Here is an 18210-nt window from a genome sequence, read left to right on the forward strand (position 1 = left end):
AAGCACGTTTTGCAGGGACTGCTAGTGGCACACTTTTGGGAAGGCTAGTAATAAACAAATCATGTTGTAAATTATTAAACATGAATACTTCTTTTATGTCAATCATAAATAATCCATTTTATAGCCCTTTTCTTGATTATTTTGACAATTACTTTGTCCCAGATGTTGTCATATCAGTGGTCTTCATCAAAATAGAACACCCAGTGCTGTATTTAGCAACATACCAATACATACATACGTAAATGACCTTTGTCATTGTTGACAAATGAACTGTAATTTGAACTTCATACGAGATCTCTTTTCAACAATGACAACGCTGACTGTTCACTGTATGGTCTGTGTTGACATATGCTAAATACAGGACATTTCATGGTGCTTGAGGAAGAAGAACAAGATACTGCAATAGATGCATAAAACAAACCACTGTGAATATTACAAATTTTGCAGCTAAAGGAGTTGAAATACACTTGTGGCCTTTATGCGTCACCAAGGCAGCTAATATGGTTCTCTTTTCTTATAGATCAGGACTTCTGGGCAAATATTGAATTGATGTGGTTTTTGTCCTCATTTCCCCTAAAAGATTATGGTATTTCTGTCAGGTATCTCCTAACAGCTCTTGGGGGGAAATGGGTTGTCCCTCTGAAAATCCTCCAGGGCCCCTGGAAGTAAACTCTGAATACTCCCTTCAGCAATCAATGCGATGTCATTACATTAATTATACGAAAGTGATTGGAGTTACTTAAATATAGATATATTGATTACACACAAACGCATTTCTAAAGAGCATAAACAAATACATACATACATAATAATATATATATATATATATATATATATATATATATATATATATATATATATATATATATATATATATATATATATCAGACACACACACATACATGTCCTTGCATGCAAAAACAAACCAAGTGACTTAATAATATGATTTTTTATTATCTCTTTCACTTTGCATGTAGCATCATTTATATTTCTGAAAACAAGTTTGAAAATCAATGTTGTTACATTTGTCCAATAGGGTTGAATACCATTTTTTCTAAAAGACATAAAATATGCCAATGGAATTATGGGTAAACTTGTCAAGTGCTGAGCACCTCACCAGATGACTTTTGAATCAGAGCTTTGAACCTGGTACCGTGAATTTCTGAAATAATCTTGAAATGCAGGGCCTGAAACATTCCCTCCCTATGTAACCCTGATTGGCAGATTTCAACAAAACAAGCAAAACTGTTCATCATATTATGCATATTTGTAATTGATACAAAACTTTAAATTATGATGATAATGCTCCTTCAAGGCAACTGTTTATGGATGTATGTACGGTTACTTTATTCAGCTGGTTGATGCACAGATTTTTCTCCATGGTAATATTTTCCTTGCTCTCTACAAATGACCACAAATACCATTAACAGTCTAATTCATAAATTAAGTCCCGTTACGCATCACATCTGTCTGATATTTACATCATTGCAAATAATGACAATCACATAATTTGTGAATTTCTACTTAAAATTTCTCTTCCTTCAAAGTATCGCTAATGCTCAGTTTCCTTTCTGTTTATGCTTGTTTGTGTCTGTCAAAATTTCTTACAAACCATAACGTATGAACTCAAAACCAACTGAAAGGGTCACTATGGCTGTGTTTGGTCAGAGTTGAACACACAAAGAATGTTGGACTGAAGCACATGTGATATACTGTTCAAACTTCTATGCATATCAATTCATAAACAAACACACAGAATCCCAGAAAACATTGATGTTCATGTCTGAAAAGGGAAAGTTTGACCCCTGAACATAACTACATCAAGCTAGCTGAATGTTGAAATGCAAACACATATAATTACATAGAGGTCATGGGTCATCAACTGAAGAACTTCAAGTTCTATTTGTACAGTGCTTTTTAAATTCATGATTCAATCTTTAAACACATGATCATTACATTGACTAGAAATAAATGACAAGTGTAAGTACGTTATCGACATTGGTACAACTGAAAAGCTGATCTTCAACAATGCTCATTTCTATCTTTACTTATTATGGCAATAGAGATACAACTAGAAGTGGCTGACTTTCATATGAAAAACTGGCAATCCTATTTTGACATTGGTTGATGCAATTTACTCTTGCTACCAATTCTCAACACCTAGCTGAAGTACCTTTTGTCTTGTGCTACAGCATCAAACTGCATGCTACTGAAATGCATTATGGGTAAAAAGTCAACTTCTCACCACAGTATGAGGTAGAGATAGTGATCTGATAAATATTTGAATGTAAATGCAATTGTTTTCTGTTGGGGCATTTCTAGTATGAAATTCCTGTACAATCTAAAACTTTACATTGGCCTCTGTATTAACAGAAGAAATCTGACATATTGAAAATATAATCTACTGCCTGAGAGATTTATGCAGTTTTGATTCTCTTAGGTGGCAAAATTGTGTATAAGGTGCCAAGATATCAATGTTAACATTAGCTACCATTTATTATCTACAAGTATGACTGTAGTTTGTAGAATTTAATTGTCTATGTTTTGTTACTCCTGTGCATAAAGATCTGTTCATATCACACTTTGGTCATTTGTACAGAAATAATACTGTTAACAATTGAAGGGCAAGTAATAACGAAGCAAAATATGTGTAGACCCTGGAGATCTCAGTTCTTGGTATGAAGCAAATGGCATGCTGTCTTTATGCCCTGGTATTGAATGGAAAATCTGTGAAATGGCCTAGGGCAGGTGCATAATCATCTGCATATGCCTGCTTAATTATAATTCAAATATCCATTCCAGTCATATCCTTATTGGTACACTCAGTGCACTTCCAGGTCACTACATGATGTACCTATATTGTATTGTTTTTGTGGCATTAAACTGGCACAAAAATGACAATGATATTAATGAGAGGAATAAAAACAGATGAAATCATGAACAATTTGATTCAGCTTTCACAAATGACAGCATTACCATTTTATCAGCATTACCATATTTGGAGATGTGAACAATAAAACAACAGTATGGTACTGGCAAAAAATTGGCATATGCATATGTGTCATCTGAGATGCCATATAGCAATGTCAGTACCACTTGTCAGACTCTCAATGACATTAATACATAGCACACAATATTCAATCAGACTCAATACCGGTACATCTTTCTGAACTTTCTGAATAATCTTGTAAACATGGTAAAGTATGTTTGAAGTTATCAGTGTGTAGGTCAGCATTTCAAACAAGTACACAAAATATAAGAGCTGCTCACATGGCAAACTACATGTAGCTGCTGTACTGGTATATATACTGCCAGGCCAACCTCTGTTCTTGTCTTTTTGATTAGGTTCATCCTTGACCACAGTTTACAGCCATCTACATTCCAATGTACAGACAAGGAAAACAATCAAATAACAATGCACATCTCCTATAGTGTTTCTGAATTGCTCATATCAATCAAACAAATAAAGAATACCAAACTAACCAAGAGAATCATTCAGAGATTTGTTGTTCAATATGCTGCTAATATCCTGAAAGGGGCCTCATTAGTCTATCTTTTACAATTTATCAACACCTGAGACATACAGGTACACTGTCAGAGTACATCCTACAAAAAATCAGGAACACAAGGATACCAAGAATGTAATCTGAATTATTCAGGGGCAAACTTTACTATTTTCAATGTGTCCTACTCCTGTGCACATGAGGTCTTGATTTACACTGACATGTCACATGATTTCTCTGAGACTGCCTGGCTCTCTGTTGGTCCTGAATGTTAATCCATACATCTGTAGAGAAATCACATGGAGTCAGAATATTATCGATGACAATCACAATAACTTAATGATGAAAAGATACTCTAAGATTGTAGAGGTCAGAGTTGAGCATGGAGATGTGAAAATCCAAAATAAGTCAGCAGCTTTATAGGACTTGTTTGTGCCTGAGGAATGCATTGAAAACTGATGGAGATCCTTCTCTGCTTTAAGGTACAAGGTCAGCATAATAGGGGAAAAACACACACTGTAAGTGCACTCTCTCAAACTTTGAGGTAGCGTGAAAACAATTTTGGTCAATTTTACTTTTCTCAGGAATATAGTGAAATAGCAATGAAAAAACTCTAAGTTAGGATGGGAAATGGTCTATGAATTCAAGCTCTGTGTTTCTGGTTTTAAGCTTTAATTGTCTTCCAATGTTCTCGCATAGTGGATCCTGAGAATAATCAATAACGTACATTTTTATTCTCTCCAATTTATATTTGACAAAATATAAATTTTTGAAAGTAACTGCAAGTTTGAGCATTGCTCAATATCCCTGAATAAATTTGCATAAATTAAGTATGTCTGGCATAGAAACTGTACTTTTATGACACCAACTGAGAGTTTCATTGTGTTACTGAACCATGTGCATCACGTACATAAACAGTTGTTACCACAGTACAGTTCTTGTGACTGTAAATATATCAAAGACAAAAGTTGATAATAATCACCCTTTACTTTGGTAAAAAAGTCTACATAGAGCTTTATTTCAATAACCATCAACTTAAATCTGACAAAACTAGTCTGCATGGTTTTTTCTTTTGAAATCATTACATGAAATTCAGGGACTGCATTGGACTCAATTCTTCGATCTGAAAGACCAAACTGAGATCACTCTGTCAGACGTGAATTTTTCATAAACTCTCAATAATATCTGTGGTCATGCAGCCAAAAAAACTTTTTGCACAAGTTTACTGTGTACCTTTTATCAAATTAGTTCAGAGCTATTCAAATGTTGTGTTGGACTTGGCAGATGTGCACTTTGAACTATCAGGAGAAAGGTGATAAAATTTACACCAAAGACATTAAAAAAACCATTACTCTGTTCAATACAGGCATAAGATGACCCATTGTTTGTATGTACACACCAAATTCAACCTACATGTTTCATAGGTTTACCATTGTGAAAAAACTATCCTGTGCATCATTGATAGTTCTAGGTTTATACAGAAGCTTGACAATTCACCAGCAGAAGAGAATCAGGAGAATCCTATACAGGTACTGGTTACCATAATGGGCATTTCCTTGAATTTTGATGGACTGCTGGCAGCCATTGTAAAGAATCTTTAAAATCTGATAAGTTTCGTCAAAATTGCGTGATTTCTTACAGTACAATGTGCTCGGGGAGAGAATATTCAGACTCTCAAATTCACACAATTCTTTTCTGATCTGCCACTTGTTTGGGCTCTTTTTAAAGCCCTTGGGGTAAGGTTAGTTTTTATCATCTTAGTTTTTTGAAAAAAATGTTTATTTCCCAAATAAAGTTAACACAGGTATGGCAGCAATTTCTAAATTCAAATAACAGTAAATGTTAGGTAATCTTGTCTCTTGTACCAAATTTTGCACTGTGATGCGTGATTTTTATTCCAATTTAGTCAGAGAATGGTTGAGTTTCATTGAGGAAAGTTTGAGCAAAAGTTATAATTCTTTCTCTTCCGAGGCACATACTACCTTAATGTTACTTTCAACTGGCAGCATTGGAATTAAGTAATCGTTTTCTGAATATCACAAATGCAACTTTGCATGTCCTCGACCAATGACAGCACAGAATGTATTCTGTTATCAACAGATGTAATGGAAATATCTAATTGTGATTCGTAGAGCATGTTAATTTTATAACTTCCAGGAAGAATGACCTCTGTGACAAATGAAAATTCTGGATGTGAAAAAATCCCAATATTTCAGATATTTGGAGGAGAACAATACACATTTCTTGTATCTATTTTATCTAACCAGTAAAATCATGGCTGCAGTGCATATGGATGCAATTGCTTCTTCACTTCTTGTCTTTCAGACGTGTCACCCTGAATGTCTGTATTCACCCTGACACATGACAACCATGAGATTTGTATTAACTACAGCTGTGTTTGAGAGTATTTTGAGACATGACTGTATAGAGGAATAAATTCTGTCATAAATGTTCTCATATGTAAGTTGCAACATTTCAAGGAAACTGTGTTTGTTTTCTCACTTCTGCCTGTGATATACCCTCATACAGACAGCAAACAATTTAGTTCCATTACAATGCTAAGTGACAAATATAATCTCACACCCCCGGGACCTGGGTTCAGATTTCTCACACGAGTTGGGGACATATTGTATCTCGCACAAGCCACAGGCGAGTGAGACAAGATATCCCCACCAAGTGTGAGAAATCTGATCACAGGTCCTAATTCTTTTTCCCACATGACCTCAAAATGTGTTAAATTCACACTGGAAACATCAAATGTTTAACTGTATCAGTGACTATCCTACTTCGTGGCCATCTAGTATTCTGCCAGTGTCACTAAAGCAAACTCCGTGGTGAGTTCTACTGTTGATACTTCAAATTCTGCTATGCATGAGATATCCAAAAGGAAAAAAATGGCCGTATGTTCCAAGTACCCTATGTTCACTGTTCATCAGTTGGAAAATGTGGCCGTCTTTTGTGGGTCTGTCACCAACGACGTACAACATTATCCAAAATCATGACAAGTAACGCTGTCGACTGTCACCATTCTCTGACCTCCTTACTTTGTAGTTCAGGTCTATGCATGACTCACCATGCCATTGGATAATATTTTGCACGTGGAAAGAAATTAAGGCCATTTATCATCATGTAATATATACCTGTACTACAGAGTGTGGGAAAATTTCTGAGAGTGTGGGATCAATTTTTCCACACCATTGATCTCATTCCCAGTGGCCTGGAATGTGAAAATATGTATTCCATATTCATAAAGCAGTTGAATGTAATTTCATGGACAACTATAGTCTTTTCACAGAAACAGCTTTGCTAGGAGAACCAAATAATGTTGATCTACTGCAGTGAAATATATAAGCTTCTTCACAGAATTCTGCGGAATTCTTGCAAACTGTTTACATGCCACCACATTAATTGTCACTGCTTTGTGAAGAGATCAAGATACTAGGGACCAAGGTATGTGCTAAAGTGACCTTTAATCTGTTTAATTTCACACACACTTTCCTCATAGCAAGAACAATAATCTTTACTGAAGTATTTTACAGCAGAATAAGAAATTGGCACAATGAAACAGCTGGCCATATTGACATGCTTTACCTGACTCATATTTGAATAAAGTTATCTTAAGTCAGATTGTGCCCAGGTTTGGACAAGTTGATATGTGATAACACAAAGCGACTTCAAAACATGCAACTGGAACTTATTAACCCCTTGACTACCAAGGCCAATGTATCGCTATAATTACCAGGCCCTTATGTAAATATTGATAAAATTTGGAGTGTGGTCATTGCAACAACATTGCTTAGAGTAAAAATTAAGTAAGTAACCAATAAACCATATATTTTCTGAATCAGCATGAAATTTCCCACTTTCTCTTATATAAGTTTTGTATTTTCAGATCAGATGACTGGTCACATGACTCATCATGTGACCAGAGTTGGCAAAAAATATGCTGGGAAAGAATATTTGAAGCATCAGGACGTGTTTGAATCCATAAAATGACTCAAATTTGAATGCAGCGATCTGACTGTTGCAATTTTCATGGCATTGTCTTTATATACTTTGATCTCATTTTATTAGAATTGACAGAAAGATATACATGACTTACAATTAAATACAGGTACATGTATATTGATATACCTGTATATACGTATAGTATTAAGCTGCCGTACACTGATATAAGTTAGAATACTTGAAATTCAACGTGAACATGTAACCCAGTGCAGATAATTCACCACTTTTGGGAAACACCTTAATACTAATGGTATCCCTTGGAACCTGTGAACAAAACATCTGTTGAGTATCACAGGCTGCACTCATGAAATTAGCTGTTCTGCTGAACTGAAACAAATGCTTAACAATAGAGACAGCACTCTATTATGTCGTTATTTTTTTGCCGATAAGTGTACAATTTTTAAGTTAGAAAAAGAAAAGTACCGGTATAGTGCATTTGAAGGATTTCAAAGTCATGGTTAAAATATACCAAACTGTATGGATTTTTACTCTTTCTAGCACCAGGAACTGACTTTAAATATACAATGAGGTGACTTTCTATAATGAAAGCATATGAAAAATAAGTCCTGACCTGGAACCTACAAGCCAAATTCAAAAGCTATCACAGACATGTTGTTTCAGAAGAGATACTTTGACCAAAAGGAAGAAAATTTATCATGAACATTTATTTGTGCAAACTTCACTATTACATGTATTTAAGCAGGTGGATTTAAATAAAAGACTTTCAGTCAAGGCTTTCATGTTAGAATTACCTGATTTTACCCAATTTTAAAGATTATCTGCAAAACCACCTATCTCATCTATAGAAAACCCAATACACTTTATGGTGGTTTTATTAAGTTTCAAGGCTTGCCTCCACCAGCTGTCAGTCAAAGGCCAGGGCTGTGTTATCCTTGGTAAGGCCAAAGTAATTAAATTCTTTGTTTTGCGTCCCCAACCGCCTAGGTTTTTAAGGTTTCCATGGAAAACACACACATTGTATTTGAATAGGAAATTTTAGGACATGACCACTTAGCTTTTCTGAACTAAAATTTTGTTACAATTTGTTATTTGCTGCAATCGAATTACATTGTGTTAATTTCTTGTGTGTGTTTTTCAGCCGCTTAGATGCGTACCTTTTCCCATTTAGAGTGGACGCAAAACAAAGAATTTAATTACTTTGGCCTAATTTGAATATTAATATGTCAGTGGATGCTCCTCCATCTTCTAATTACTTTACACTTGTCAATTCTTATAATTTCTCCCAAAAATCATCAACACACCAACAAGAGTCACAAACCAATTCGTCCAGTACTAGATAATTATAGACCATTTTCTTGACAATATTACGATCTATTTCATTGAATGTGATACAATTTAAACAGATATTAGCAATCATTATCCAATTTTTGAAGTACATGTACTTAAACACTTTAAATCATGTTTTCAATTCTGACTCAAATATTTATAAATATGACTTCAGGAGTTATAACCAGAATGCATTCTTACATGACTTAAATAATCTATCTTGGCTCCCTGTGTATGATTGCTCAAATCTTATTGAGGCATATGAGACATTTAGACATTTAATAACATTTTTTGCAAAGTCATGAATAAACATGTTCAAATTAGATTAGTAAAGAACAATTCTAAATCAATCCTCAAGCCCTGACTTTGCCTAAATAAGAACAAAACACAAACCTATTCATGAAAGTCAAAAACAACCCACAAAAATGCCGAATTAAAGCACAAGTACTGTATAGTGTATCATACAGAAATGTCCTTACAAAAGTTCCTGAAGTCAGCCAAGAAGAAATATTTTGTAGTTCAATCCTCAATGCTGAAGGGAACACACACAAAACTTGGGAAGTGATCCGAGGAATTCTTAATGAAAGTCAGAATAAAACATTCCCCACTTAAATGCCAACAATCCTGACAAAAGGCCCCTCTCAAATAATATTGACATGGCAGAAGAATTCAATGATTATTTTACAATATTGGTCCAAACCTTGCTGCCAAAATCAAAGTGAATGTTTACTTCACCAGTATTTGCATGGATATTATCCAAACTCATTTTTCTTTCACCCTGTCAGTGAACAAGAAAGCATCCGTAAAATTGGATGTCTTGATAAAAAACAAGTCATCGTTGATGACACAGTCCCCACTTGTTAATCAGTATTTTGATTACAGGTCCTCAAAGAGGATAGAGTCCTCTTCATTAGGTCTGTGATAAAAATACTTTTGAATGAATTCGCTTGATACATGTCTGAGTTATGGTTCAGGACATGAAAAAAATCGTAACAAAATGGTCGCACAGCGGCCATATTGGATCCCATCACAAAAAAATTGATGTGCATAGCTATGACATTGGTCGATGTCCTTGTACCAACTTTGAATAAAATTGGTCAAAACATGCGGATATGCCTGAGAAATGGCTCTGTACATGAAAAAATCGTAATAAAATGGCTGCCTGGCGGCCATATTGGATCGTATCAAAACAGATTGACGTGCATATGTATGACATAGGTCAATGTCCTTGTACCAACTTTGAATAAAATCGGTTGAGATATGCCTGAGTTATGGCTCTGTACATGAAAAAATCGTAATAAAATGGCTGCACAGCGGCCATTTTGGATTGTATCACAAAGCAAATTGCCGTGCACAGCTATGACATTGTCAATAAGCTTGTACCAACTTTGAATAAAATCTGTTGAAACGTGCCTGAGTTATGGCTCTGTACATGAAAAATCGTAATAAAATGGCCGCCTGGCGGCCATATTGGATCGTATCACAAAACAAATTGACATGCATATCTATGACATTGGTCAATGTCCTTGTACCAACTCTGAATAAAATCGGTCAAAACATGCCTGAGTAATGGCTCTGTACATGAAAAAATCGTAATAAAATGGCCGCCTGGCGGCCATATTGGATCGCATCACAAAACAAATTGACATGCATATCTATGACATTGGTCAATGTCCTTGTACCAACTCTGAATAAAATCGGTCAAAACATGCCTGAGTAATGGCTCTGTACATGAAAAAATCGTAATAAAATGGTCGCCTGGCGGCCATATTGGATCGTATCACAAAACAAATTGATGTGCATATCTATGACATTGGTCAATGTCCTTGTACCAACTCTGAATAAAATCGGTCGAAACATGCCTGAGTAATGGCTCTGTACATGAAAAAATCGTAATAAAATGGCCGCCTGGCGGCCATATTGGATCGTATCACAAAACAAATTGACGTGCATCTGTATGACATTGGTCAATGTCCTTGTACCAACTTTGAATAAAATCGGTTGGAACATGCCTGAGTTATGGCTCTGTACATGAAAAAATCGTAATAAAATGGCCGCCTGGCGGCCATATTGGATCGTATCACAAAACATATTGACGTGCATCTGTATGCCATATGAAGTAATCCTTGTATCAAGTTTGAATGAAATCGCTCCAGGCATCTCAGAGATATCTGCGTGAACGGACGGACGCACGCACGCACGCACGCACGCACGCACGCACGGACATGACCAAACCTATAAGTCCCCCCGGACGGTGTCCGTGGGGACTAAAAAACTCAATAGCTCATGACAAGTTTCACCCCCAAAATTTTAAACATGCTGCCACTGTTATCAGTCATCCACTTGCTCATATTATCTACTGTTCTGAGTGTTCATTTAGCTATGGCATTTTACCCGACCAATTAAAAAGGCTAAAGTAATTCCAGTCTACAAAAAAGCTTGTGCCTCAGATGCCTGCAACTATTGCCCAATTGACATTGTACCCATTTTCAGTAAAATCTTTGAGTTAGTCGTCAACAAACAGCTCATCAATTACCTTGCCATACATATATATATTCTTTCAAAATGTCAATATGGATTTTAACAAGAAACACAATACAAAACTTGCAACAGCAGATCTTATCTCGGACATCTGTGAAAAACTAAACAATGGTGTGATGTAACATTCAGTATTTCCATTGACCTTCGCCAAGCATTTCACATTTGAAATCACAGCATTCTTCTTCAAATGCTAGGACACTGTGGAATCAGAGGTTTTCCACTTCTTTGGTTTAAGAGTTACTGTCAAATCATCAGCGAACAGTCTCTATTGGAAACAAGTCCTCCCAATACAAAGTGAAACCAATCAATTTTAAGGCCTATTCTTTTCTTGTTGTATATCAATGATTGTGTACACTCAACCTTGACCTTAGCATTACGGTAAGGCTCCATTAACTTAGGAAAACCCGACTTCCCTAGAGGATCAATTTCACAGACCTGCCTTTCCTACAATGGCACTACAATTGCACCAGCTGGATTAGATAAACATAACAATGGAACATTCACACCTTGGGGATTAAAAGTCTTCTGTTTGTCACCCGAGTTGGTCAGGCAAAGATTGGGGTTTCAGGTACCATGCAAGTTAATGCAGCCTTCCCTAATGGACTGTTTGCTGATGACACCAACTTATTTAAATATCTCAACAATTCTGTCATTTATATTGATAATATTAATATTAATTTTCAGAAGGTTTGTAAATGTTGGGATGGCAATAAGTTAACTATTAACTGAGATGAGACAAATTATATAATAATTATGTCAGCTGGGAAATTTGTAACTACTGTTGGAAAGTTGAGTGTTGACGGATCCGCAATTCAAGGCGTCTTACCAACCAACTACTTAGGAGTTCCTATAGACCACCACTAACTTGGGAAAGACATGATAAAGCTAGCAGATTAATTTCTCCCCTTGTAGGTGTTATTTCCAAATTCCTCATTTAATTCCCAAATCAACTCTCATCCTACTTTACAACTCAATGATTCTTCCACTAATTTGCTACTGCACTGAAATATTGGGAAACACATACTCAACTTTCCTCCAACCTATTCTCAATCTACAAAATAAGTTAGTATGGCTTATCACTTTTCAGATTTTCATACTCATACTGCACCATAAGAAACTATTTTACCAAAGTGTCAATGATACAAACACATAGTATTTCTAAGCCATGTGTATCATAATTGACATCCTTTATTAGAAAGGTGAAATTTTCATTCATTGTGCACCAGTGAAAACAATTATACAATTCAGATCCGTTAAAGGTAATATGCACCTTGAAAGTGACAGACTTAATCTTTTGCTCAAACTTTCGTCACGGAATATTGTAACCATTCTTTTTCAAAATCAAGAATAAAATCTGAGGTCACTGTGCAAATTTTGGTTCTAGAGAAAAAAATTACCGAAGATTTACCAACATTTAAATTCAAAATGGCCACCATGCATCCCTGTCTTAATTCTTAGGGGTGAACTTTTCGATTTTCAAAAAATTAATAGGGTAGAAAGTTTCTTTACATTAAGAGCTTTAAATGAGCCCCCACAAGTGATAGATCAGAAAAGAATTGTAGAAGTTTGACTATCCGAATATCTATCTCAAAGACAGGCATATTACCTCAACTGTCCTGGTGTCACTGTACTTTGTACTGGTACTTCTTGATGATATGACCCAAGTCGATATTCATCAATGTTTACAATTAAAGAACACTTCACTCTGTCATAATTTTAAAATACACTACAGGAACATTCAATGTTCACATCTACAATGTACATATAGATTAAACATTTCAAACAAATACCACCCTTACTTCCTTACTGCTAACAAAATATTAATGACTAATATCACGTGGCATAAAAACTTGTTTTATCACAGTGTTAATGAAGTGTACTGTGTTGTGTTCAGACTAACAAGTCAGACTACAGTTGTTCAGCCTTTCCTACAGTTAAAATAGGATCAGCCTTTCCTACAGTTAAAATAGGATTGTGTCAGGATATAGTGAAGATCACACTTATAAATGCCATCAACAATGTGAAGGAAAATATCTGATACACTGAAACGACAGAGCATTTGAAAAGCAGACACCATGACTTTACAAAAAATTGAAAGCATAAAAGCCATGCAAAGTTTGTCTAAACCATATTGCCTTCATGAAGGAATATTTAATGTCTGTGCTGGACACCAATAAATTTTCCACAACGCTGGACAATATCATGTCCTCGGTAGATTTAGTGTTGATGTATTATAATAATAACCTAATGTTTAAAATGCTATCTGCATGATGAATTGATCAACAAACATGACTTATTCTGTGTGGACCAACAAAACCTCATAGCATTCATTCCAACACTCACTGGAAACATAATTGCAGACTAATATTGCTCAGGTCCAATGTTTATAGTTTACTTCTTTGAATCTGCAGTGTTTACAGTCTACAATTGTTATTGTATGAATTCAGTTGAAGGTTTACTTAATGTAGGAAGAATGTTCACTTAAAATTATCTCCAAGTCCAATAACTTTCATTTGATTTGCCAATTCACCTGCCTATAAACAGACTACATATAGATTTTTACTTTTGACATAGGGATATTACACTTATGATACATATACCGGTAGGTCAATGTTCTGAACTCAAATTTGTCATGCTTTTGGAGCAAAGAGTACAAGGGAAACTTTCAACACGGTTCGAGTTCATATGCAGTAACATCTGAGATCTTCTGCCTATTACCAAGATGGAAAATCACAATATTGAAATTGGAGTTTGCAATTCTATATCCAAAACAAGAAACAACAGTTGTGTATTACTGTACTTACCATTGTGCTCATAGCCTCACTTCACTGGTAATTTACATTTAGCATCCGATGTGATTCCTGCTGTCCTGTACTGCATGTCATATCACTTTGAAAGAAAAAAAATATGCAGCATAAGAGTTTTGTACACTTGATGTACCGGTACAGTCCATCCAGAAAGCATGTTGCCAACGTTACATAATTATATATATATGCACAAGTGTTATTTTGGGGGGTTTCTTAGCAGCATAGGCAGCAGTGATTATTGGCATCACATCAGGTTGAGTGTGATAATTCCCGTCTTAAAATGCTGAAGTTCAAGTGTAATATGATTACACACATGAGGGGATTGGCCGGCACAAACCATGTATCTAGGCTAATCCCCTGAAAGCGGAAAATTTCCGCGTTACCGAATTAATGGCTTATGACTCCTCAGAGAGTAAATAAACTACAGATCAAGTAGAACAAAAGATCACAATGTTTGTGAATATGACATCACCCGTGATATTTGTAGAGCAATCACCGATTGACAGTCAGTTCACACCTCAAGTAAGGTAGTGTTTCATACGGAAACTATTTGGAACAACATTGTTTTTGCCAGGGGGATCTTGGCATGCATACCGTATTTGAACTAGTTTCATTTTTATTACAAAAATTGCTCTACATCAACTTGAAAAAAGTTTGCTTTATGGAGCAAACTGAAAATCAAGCATGAAGTCACTCCTAGAAACCTTACTGCTGGAAGCAGCAAGTTAAAGTAGAACGTGCCCCGAGGACAGATAGACTCTCAAGTTTCTATAATTCTTTTCTGACCTACCACTTGTGGGGGCTCATTTTAAAGCTCTTTAAGGAAGAAAAAACTTTCACTGCCTAATTTTTCAAAAATCCAAAATTTATTTTTCCCTCTAGAGTTAACACAGGGATTGATCATGAGGCCATTTTAAATTTCAAATATCTCAAATTGTTGGGTAAATTGTTTCACTGCTTCTGAACTTTGCATGGAGACCCCAATTTTATTTTGATTTAGTAAACGAATGGTTAAAGGTTTCATTTCAGTATTAAAGTTGAGCAAAAGTATAAGACTTCACTTTTGAGGGGTATATCACTGATTGTCACTTGGCAAAATGCTTGATATATGGATGGTATATGACAATGCAAACACATACGGGTATACTGATTTACATTTGTCAAACTATTAACGATTATATATATACAAATAAATGCAAAGTGTACCTCAGTCCGCAAAATACTGTTTAAGGACACGAGTTATTAGTAAACCAATGACAGGATAGTTTTCATGACATTGATATCAACTTCACTTTTTTTTTAAATTTAAAGTACCAGTTTTTCAATCAAATTTTTTAATAAGGAAAATACACAACAGAATTCTGGCATGATCCACAGGTCAGTGGAGTCTGTATCCACGATTACTATCTTGACAATAATTCATTATTCTTACTAACACAAGAGATCTTTACTGTCATTCTTCACAAATGCATAGCCAACCACTTGCCTCTTGCCTGTCCATCTTCCAGGAGTATAGAAAGCAATTGAGTATAGAAAGCAATGGAGTATAGATAGCAATGGAGTATAGATAGTGATGGAATATGGATGACAACAAAGTATCAACAGCAATGGAGTATAGATGGCAATGGAGTATAGATGGCAAGTGCACTTGCCATCTATACTCCTGCCATCTATACTCCATCCATTGCCATCTTTACTCCCTGCAACCATTTCTTCTGGCCCTAGACTATACTAGCCCTCGTTTTTTGAGTCGTTGTCATGGTTCTGCTTGGGCAAGTCAGCCCGTTGATCGTAAATTCAACTTGTAAAAGATGTTTCCTCCCGATTTCCCTGAGCCGTGTCAAGGGCAGAGTATAGATTGAATGCGATATTTTATTTGCATAACAATTGAGTGATACGCCGGTGTATGTGTCAAAGGTCAAACGGAGTGTAGATGGCAATGAGTATAGATGGCAGAACACCGGTTTGACTTTTACGACTTGTGAAAAAGTCAAAACCGGCCCGAAAACACCACAGCTATGGATCCACTAAGAGCGAGCTATGGACTCACAGGTAAGTGATACCGAACAAGTGCCCCAGGGCTATTACAGCAGTACAGAGTGTTGACAACGAACGACGCTATCCGACTCACCAAGTATCTCTCTTTTGACGTCGACCATGACAAGCGTCGTCTGTAAAAATGAAGATTTTTTTATCAAATGTCGCAGAGAATTTATGCCAGTCTGCTCGGGACGGTCAAGAGTCCTTTCACACCACATTTTACGTATGCTGTGTTCCTTCGCGACTTTCTTGACAAAATATTGTTGCAGACAAGACGTCAGGTAAGTGAAGAGCGCCGCCATCGGGCACTTTTTTGTCGTTGGGGGCGCATGACCGATAGACTTGGTTCAAGTGTGTGAATTTTTAAAAAAATAAATAATTTGTAATAGTTTATCTTGTATCTCTCTATTTCATACTTATTTATTTATTGCCAGTTCCAAATATAAGTATACAAGGTATACAAAGTATACAAACAAACATGATGATCTCATTACGCAATGACGAGGAAAGAGGCAAGTCGGAGCCAGGAATAATAGCTTAGAGCTAATCGAGCCTGGCCCCATTTTCATGAAATTTACATTGCAATATTTGTCTTAAAGGGCTAATTATGTCAATTGTTAGTCAAAATTCTAGATTTGAAATAAAATATAAATAAATATTCACACATCTTGATATCACCCCGGGTATTCACTTAAAACATGCTGTCTTAATGATTTTATAAATAAATCTCTTCACCTCCGATCGTCCTTTCACCATCGTTAGTAAATTCTAATTTTTGTCGTAATTTACTAACGTCACGAGCGACAGCGACAGCGCAGAAGTGTGGTAAGTGGGGACGGTCTGCATTTGCATAATGTTAGAAACCTTTCTGACCGTACCCGCCCCACTTATTCATCAATTTCCAACAATATATTGAAAAAAATGTTGCTATACAGGACGTAAATAACCTATATGCCAGTGCCTCATCAGGGTAGACTATTTGATTGACTTACGATTTTATTTTCTCCCTGCTCACTGACATATTTCACAAACTGCGTGAGTTTTGGCACCCTTTCTTACTTCCCCTATCACAGGAGTCTTCAATTTTCAGCGCGCGCATGAAATGCCGATATTCAAAAACCGAAAAGTTATAAAATGGGGCCCCTGGAAATGTAAAAATTTTTAAGTAACTTTCCGTGCATTCTTTTTTACTTCATCCTGCTGGCAATCTTTTACATTTTTTCTGCCTTCCTTGGTTAGCTTTCTTTAAAAGGGCAATCTCACAGAATCTTTGTCTTCCCCCAACTCTTCAAATGCCCCCAGCTTACATAATGGTCCAACCCTAAGCTTATAGATCTAAACATGCGCTTGTGCAGTACCTTGAGCTATGTAAGGGTCCCTCCTACTGCAAACCTGGGTGTCAAAGTGCTCGATCGCTCATTTTGCAGAAAGCATCAAACCACAGTCCCAGTGGATAGAGGGACTGTGATCAAACTGAGCGTCAACTGAGCGTCACTGAACTGAGCGCGAGGGCGCCTCCAACGATATAATGAGGTCCAGCGATGAGCTTTGTTATTTAGATCACGTCGCCACGAAGCCAGTGGACTCACGCACTTCCACAACTTCATGTGCGCGATGTATTTTTCATTGCCGCTACCGTTAACGAATGACGAGTTCGAATATTTCATTTCCCTGTTGCTATTACTTGAGCAGCAGTTTTGTCAACAACACGGTTGAGTCGCAGTAGGCCTACTAAGACATAGGGTTTTGCGGGTTTTCTCTCGATGGCACGATTGCGCAAATTGCGCATTTCGAGCCATTGTCTACAGGTAGCACAGAAATCGCGCACAGAACACAGCAAGCAAAGACGTCCCCGTATATGAGGGTGATCCACGCGCAAAGTGTAGCAACTTTGAATTTGCCGGTTTCTAGTCACACTCCCTCGAAAAAGACAAAATCGCCTGTCATTTAGCTTTGGGGAGTGTACGCATCAAGAAAAATACAGCCCACGACTTAGAAAGCAGAACTTAAACACTGTATCAATG

General features: G+C 36.3%; 1 long non-coding RNA gene across 1 annotated transcript; it reads right to left on the reverse strand.

Moving 5' to 3' along the window:
* Positions 1 to 3523: 3523 nt before the first annotated feature.
* On the reverse strand, positions 3524 to 16457 carry LOC139139578 (uncharacterized). The gene is made up of 3 exons (XR_011553815.1): positions 16278 to 16457; positions 14144 to 14228; positions 3524 to 3787 (listed from the first exon to the last, which is right to left on the reverse strand). It is a non-coding gene; the product is annotated as an uncharacterized lncRNA (long non-coding RNA).
* Between the last annotated feature and the right edge of the window lie 1753 nt (positions 16458 to 18210).

Source organism: Ptychodera flava, chromosome 9, assembly GCF_041260155.1.
Source record: "Ptychodera flava strain L36383 chromosome 9, AS_Pfla_20210202, whole genome shotgun sequence".
Taxonomy (NCBI): domain Eukaryota; kingdom Metazoa; phylum Hemichordata; class Enteropneusta; family Ptychoderidae; genus Ptychodera; species Ptychodera flava.